At 40.8% G+C, this 7,057-nt stretch overlaps 1 pseudogene; it reads left to right on the forward strand.

The window, feature by feature from the left end:
• The first annotated feature begins 871 nt into the window (after positions 1-871).
• On the forward strand, positions 872-2,679 carry LOC132709122 (vacuolar protein sorting-associated protein 33A pseudogene; annotated as a pseudogene).
• The last annotated feature ends 4,378 nt before the right edge of the window (positions 2,680-7,057 follow it).

A 7,057-nucleotide genomic window follows, 5' to 3' on the forward strand; every position in this document is an offset into this window, starting at 1 on the left:
CAGGAAAATGACCAGATGAACTAATTCTATTTTACTGCAAGACAATATTAACAGAATCTTGCAAGTATGAAAATACAAATCTTTCACCATCTCTTTTTACAGTCTAAACATTTGGGAGGACCTTCTCTGAATTTCTTTCTCTCCCTGTAACACAGATGCTGCTTCATCCTCCCCCACCATCTTATCTGATCCTTCCCTGCATCTCTTTCTCTAGTCCTCCAAACTAATTCCTACATATCCCACTTCCTTAATGGATTGTGTGAATGCTGGTGGTAGAACTTGTTTTCAGCAAAGAATTAACAAAATGATTCATGATGTGATGAATGGGGATCTAGTTAATTGATTGCTAGATGGCATGATAATTAAATGGATACAACTGTCTTAAAACTTGTATTCAAATAAATTTTAATCTTAATGATAAAATTGGAAATTATGAACAAGTGTATTTTCATTGATAAAAGAAATAGATAAATCATGTTTTTGTGATGCAAATATTATAATAATGCTTATACAAAGTTATTTTGATCTCCTTAAAAAAAATTCCAGCTTCCAGAAAATAAAAATATGATTTTGTGATAGAGAGAAGTGCATAAGTAAAATCCATTTGGAAATGAACTAATTTTTAGCATCTAGTACTCGATAGATGACTGTATCTTTGTGATTTTTCTCACATTGTTTTATATAGATAATGGTTACTTATTATAATAAAGTAGAAGTAATCTTTTAATGATACGATAATATCCCTATTATTAATTTGGCGATAATGCTATTAATGATCCAGTGGAATCATTTCATGTCCTCTTGTAGAAAACACACTTAGAGAAGACATTGCACAAAAATATCCATCAGCTTTGAGTGCAGCGCAGCAGCCATGGTGGCTCACCTCAGCTCGGGCCACGTCCCATTGACGGTGCTGCGGGAAGCCAGGCGGAGGGAGCTGCGCGTCTTCCTCGACAAATGCACCAGATCCAAGGCCATTATGTGGGATGAGTATGTTACTGGGCCCTTTGGATTGATTGTGCAATATTCTCTTCTGAAGGAACATGAGGTGGAGAAAATGTTCACCCTCAAAGGGGGTCACCTTCCACCGGCTAATGTCAAGAACATTATTTTCTTTGTCAGGCCCAGGTTAGAATTCATGAACATAATTGCAGACAATGTGTTCAGTGAAGACAAAATCCGCTGTCCGCAGCGGGATTTCTACATCTTGTTTGTTCCGCATCACAGTTTGTTGTGCAAACAGCGCCTCAAAGAACTGGGTGTGTTGCACTGTTTTATTCACCGAGAGGAATGCAGCCTGGACCTCCTCATTCCCTTTGACAGCGACCTCTTGTCCATGGAGTCAGAAAACGCCTTTAAGAAGTGTTACCTAGAAAATGACCAGACCTGCCTCTACCATGCTGTGAAAGGACTCATGATGCTCCAGGCTCTCTACGGAACCATCCCACTCATCTTTGGAAAAGGAGAGTGCGCATGGCATGTGGCAAACATGATGGTCCGCATGAAAAGGGACTTTTTGGGGATCCAGAACACAATCCTGCCCGTCTTCGATACCCTTCTGCTGCTGGATCACAACGTGGATTTGGTCTCTCCTCTGGCTACCCAACTGACTTATGAGGGCCTAATTGATGAAATATATAGAATTCAGAACACCTACATAAAACTTCCCCCTGAAAAATTTAACCCAAGAAGCAGGGGGAGGCTGTGAAGGAGCTCCCCACCGAGGCCAAGAAGCTGCAGCTGAACTCCGCGGAGAAGCTGTACACGGAGATCTGCAACAAGAACCTCAATGCTGTGGGCAGCGTCTTGAGCAAGAAAGCCAAAATCATTTCAGCTGCTTTTGAGGAAAGGCACCACGCCAAAACCGTGGGGGAGATCAAGCAGTTTGTCTCACAGCTGCCGCACATGCAGGCTGCCAGAAGCTCTTTGGGGAACCATACCTCCATCGCGGAGCTCGTGAAAGACATCACCACCTCTGAAGACTTCTTCGATAATTTAACCGTGGAGCAAGAATTTATGTCTGGGATAGATACCGATAAGGTCAACAGCTACATAGAAGATTGCATTGCCCGAAAGTATCCTTTGATTAAGATACTGAGGCTCATTTGCCTGCAGTCGGTGTGCAACAGCAGCTTAAAGCAGAAGGTGCTGGATCATTACAAGAGGGAAATTCTCCAGACTTACGGCTACAAACACATCCTGACCTTGAATAGCCTAGAAAAGGCTGGACTTTTGAAGCCCCAGCTGGGCAGTCGGAACAACTACCCAACCATCTGGAAAACTTTGCATCTGTGTATGGACAACATCAAAGAGCAGAACCCAAATAATATCTCTTACGTCTACAGTGGTTATGTGCCTCTAAGCGTTCGTCTGGCACAGTTGCTTGTCCGGCCAGGTTGACGAAGCATTGAAGAAATCTTAAAAATACTTCCTGGTCCACATTTTGAAGAGAGGCAGCAGCTGCCAACCGGGCGTCAGAAAAAGCACCAGCATGGAGAAAACCATGTCACTCTCGTCTTCTTTCTGGGAGGCATGACCTACGCCAAAATCGCAGCCCTCCTGTTCCTCTCTCAGATGGAAGACAGGGGCACTGAATACGTCATCGCCACCACCAAACTGATTAATGGAACAAGCTGGATCAAGTCCCTGATGGAGAAGCTGGAGCCCCCACCCTTTTAGGAAGGACAGACCGAGCAGGACTCGATTGAGATGGGATTGCGAGACTCGCGAGAAATGGATGCCTTCGGAAGAGAGGACTTGCCAATTGAAAAGGAAGACAGTTTCTCAGCTGCTTTCTAAAAAAATATGGATCAAGAAGGAAAGCTCAGCCTGGCAATCTGCATTTTGGTTTGCTCCCTTGCGTCATTCACAATGGTCACTCCCGGACTTTTTCTTATGGTTTCTAAATCCCTTCTTCCTTAGTGTATATTCCACAATCTTTCAGGACGTTTTTTCCTAATATTTCCTCCTCCTTCCCATTCTGTAGTTAGCTTGGTTTTCTTACTTCGGTCCACTGATATTCTTCATTTTTCTCTCCAGGCAGTTCATCATGTTGGTGGATTGTAATCTAGCCACTTTCCCTCTTGGGCTGCTATTCTAAAGCTTGAAAGTCTGCAAATCTGTAACAGAATCTGCCCCTTACGTGATACAGCTCTACCCCAATCCTATTTTCATGGAATTCGCTTCCTCGATTTGTTTCTAGCAGGTTTCAATCCTGGAAATACTGTTTTGCTGCCAATTTTGAAAAATCCTGCTCTCTTTTTTCCCCCATGAATACCTCCTAAATGCTTACAAGCCCCCAGTATTTATTTTTATTTTATTAATTAAATTAAAAATATTGAACCAAACTCATTTGCACTGAACATTATTGTGAATAGTGGGAGAAGAGGCTACTGTTTAATCAAACCTCATTCAGTTGCAAACAAACAAGCATGTTTAAAAAAGTGCTGGAATAATACCTTTGAAGTCTGAGAAGATAAATGTTATAAAGACGCCAACGCAGGCATTTTTCAGCCAAATATGAATATATATATATTCATCAGCTTTAAGCAAAAACAAAGAAGGCAAGGAAGAGATCAGAGGAACCTCTTTTAGCCTTGAGGAAAGACAAGGAAAAGAGCCATTTCAGTTTACAGGAGCTGAAAATCAGATGGAGTCTAGGAACATTTTTTTTTTGAATATAGAAAATGGTTGTAGAAGGGAAGATGCAACGCTCTTCCAATAAGTACGAGATGTTGTTCAGAAGCTTAAGATGTTAAACAAACAAGCTCTGAGAGCCCCAAAGACCCTGAAAAGGAATTTAGTTTGATGGATCCTTGATGGGACCCCATACCTTCCACGGTTGCAGCCTTGGAGTCCCCAACCTCTCTTCTCCCTTCTCCCTTCTCCTCTGGGGTTTGGATGCAGCTTTTAAGGCATGGGCCAGAATCTTAATGACACTGTAAGTATAGCCGTCATTTGGGATCCACATCCTATTCTTTTCCTCTTTTGTCTCCAATGGTACTTTCTGGGTGCATCTTCTCCGGCCTTTGATAGAAAATATGTGTTTTGAAACAGAACAGTGAAAATACTCAACTTGAAATTCACGTTCCACAAAGAAATATCTTTTATAGGCATCATCATCGTTCCAACTCTTTTTCCACTGAAGAGAAAAGGTCCAAATACTATGGACATACTTGAGAAGCCTCTGCTTTTTCATTACATATATTCCAAGCGTTGTCATGATCCAGACTTTCCCTTCAATGGGTCCTGGCAAACGTTTGAGCGTTAAATGGAAAGGAAGAATTCTGTCAAAAATGGAATCAAATCCTACGAAGTGAACAAAGACATTGACTTGTTTCCACTTAAAGATGGCATCGCTGAGGACTCCTGTATTTCCAGTCGCTGAGAATTGTTGTGATATAACAACACAAATTCTATTCCTGACAAGCATAGGAGTAAAAGTCCTCATGAAATTCTCTCCCTTCTCTGTGTCCGAAGCAAAGAGACCAATCAGGGTCCATCCAAAATGAAGGAGCAGTTGGACAATTCCTGGGTATAGGACCGTTTCTTTGGGGAGCATCGGATGGGAAAAAGGGAATTGACTTTTATCACTCAGATCATCCGAAGTAATTTTATTACTGATCTGAAAAAAGTAGATTTTTTTTAAAAAATAAATAAGTAAAATGCAATTAGCATTAAGAATAAAAATAGTATTGGACTTCCTGTCTGGCTTCCGGCGCCGCCAGACGGTCCTCCGTGACCGCCGCCCCGTTGCCTGTAAAAGAGCCGCCTTTACATCTGAAAGGCGGCTCGAAAAACTCCATTTCCTGATGGAAATGTGAGTCTGAGCGGGCGGGGGTGGGTAGAGCCATCTGCGAAGTCCCCAGAGTCTTTTTTTAACTCTTGGGGACGAGCAGGTTCGAGCTCCCTATTGTCCCTCGCCGCTGCTCCGGGCATCGGGTGCACTCTGTTTTTTTTTTGCAGAGCTAGGCGCTGGAACCGGATTAACTAACGAATCTAACAGATAGACTTATTTAAAAAAGATGAGACTTGGACTTGGCACCCTAAATCGCAAGTATCCCTAATGAACTTACAAGCATTTTAAAGTGAAAGAGAAGAAAAAAAAAAGCTTTAAAATGGCCGCTGAGGCTTGGGAAGTAGAAGAAAGCTGAAAGTAAGAGTCCTTCCATAACAGATACAAAGTAGCGGAATATATAGTGCTGGCTACAATTTGAAAGAAAAATAGTTATTTTAAGTTCCTCTCTTCTTGGAGATTTGTACTTGATCTTGTTTGGGGGGTAAAAAAGTAGAGTTTGTTGGAAGGATGGCGTTACTAATTAAATCTGATAGACAAGAACTACAACTGTTTGAACAAGCTCTGAGCCTACAGACTCTGCAGAATGGTTCTAATTTAAAAGAATTTATTCAGGAGGAAATGGCAAAATATTATGAGACTGTGAACCTGGTTACTTACGGGACCGCCTACTACCATCAACAGCCTCCCACCGACCAGTACGCTCCCACAGAGAGGGGCTCCTCCAGGTGCCGTCGGCCAAACAATGTCGGCTGTCGGCCCCTAGGGGGAGAGCCTTCTCTGTGGGGGCACCGACGATCTGGAATGAGCTCCCCCCAGAGATACGGAGGATTCCGGATCTGCGCACCTTCCGCCGCGAGTTGAAGACGCTTTTGTTTCATCAAGCTGGCCTCGCCTAAATCTTCCCCCTTTTAAGTGTAAATTCTAAATTTTTAATGGATTTTAAAATATGGGTATTTTAAATTGGATATTAATTCAGCCAAATTTATTTAATTCATTTTATTCGATTTTAAATTTTGTATATTTATGTGTTTTATTTCATGGCTGTGCACCGCCCTGAGTCCTTCGGGAGTAGGGCGGTATAGAAATTCAATAAATAATAATAATAATAAGAAGAAGGGGGGGTGCTCCCCCACCTACAACTGTTTGAACAAGCTCTGAGCCTACAGACTCTGCAGAATGGTTCTAATTTAAAAGAATTTATTCAGGAGGAAATGGCAAAATATTATGAGACTGTGAACCAGAAATTTGAAAATTTAAGGCAGGAAATTAAAGAAATGATACAACAAAAGTATGACAACTTGCAACAAAAGATTATAACAGTGACTAATGGTTTTTCAGAAATTATTATAAAGTTGGATACAAATATTAAATTGCTAGAGTCTAAAATGGAGAAAATTGATAATTTGGACAATAAAATATTAAGAATTGAAAAGGACTTAATAAATATTCGAGATAATAGCTCAGAACTAAAGTCTAAAGAGGAAGCTGGTCACGAGACTTATAATGCAGAAGATATAAAGCAAGGAATTGAAAGAGAGGTTATAATGCTGCAATACAGGATTACAGAATTTGCGATCAGAATCAGAGGCTTACAGGAAAATAACAGTGATGATTTAAGAAAAACATCTGCTCAAGTTTTGGCTGGGATCTTAAAGGTTCATCCTGAGGAGGTATTTAGTAAAATTAATAAGGCTTATAGAGTGAATTCCTGGATTGCAAAGCAAAGGCAACTGCCTAGAGATGTGGTGATTTATTCTACAGATAAAGAGATAAGAAATGATATTGTACAAAAATCTTTTAATTCTACTTTACAACTGAATGGGAGAAAAATTTGGATATATAAGGAATTGCCGCCTAAAATGGTAAGAGATAGAAAGAAATTTGGACTCTTGGTGTCTGAGTTAAGAAGACAAAATATTTTATTCAGGTGGGATGTCCCAGTGGGTATAATACTGAGATATCAAGGAGTAAGATATCAGTTAAATACTGTTGAAAAAGCGGAAGAATTTTATCATAAGGTACTTAAAAAGCAAAATCAACAAGAGACAGAAATTCAAGAAAAGCAGAAGGAGATGGAGACAATGAAGAAACAACAAGTTAAAGAGGTCTCCACAGATGAGCCACTCTTGGATTCTCTTTCAGAGGTCTCAGCTGGATTTTTTAATATAAGAGAGGCGGTTCCGGACCTTAATGCAATGATTTGTCAAGCCACAAACCAGCATGGAAGTCATTCAGTTGATATACAATTTACAGAACCAG

This window comes from Pantherophis guttatus, chromosome 2 (assembly GCF_059756535.1).
Source record: "Pantherophis guttatus breed Tessera chromosome 2, ASM5975653v1, whole genome shotgun sequence".
In the NCBI taxonomy this organism is placed as follows: Eukaryota; Metazoa; Chordata; class Lepidosauria; order Squamata; family Colubridae; genus Pantherophis; species Pantherophis guttatus.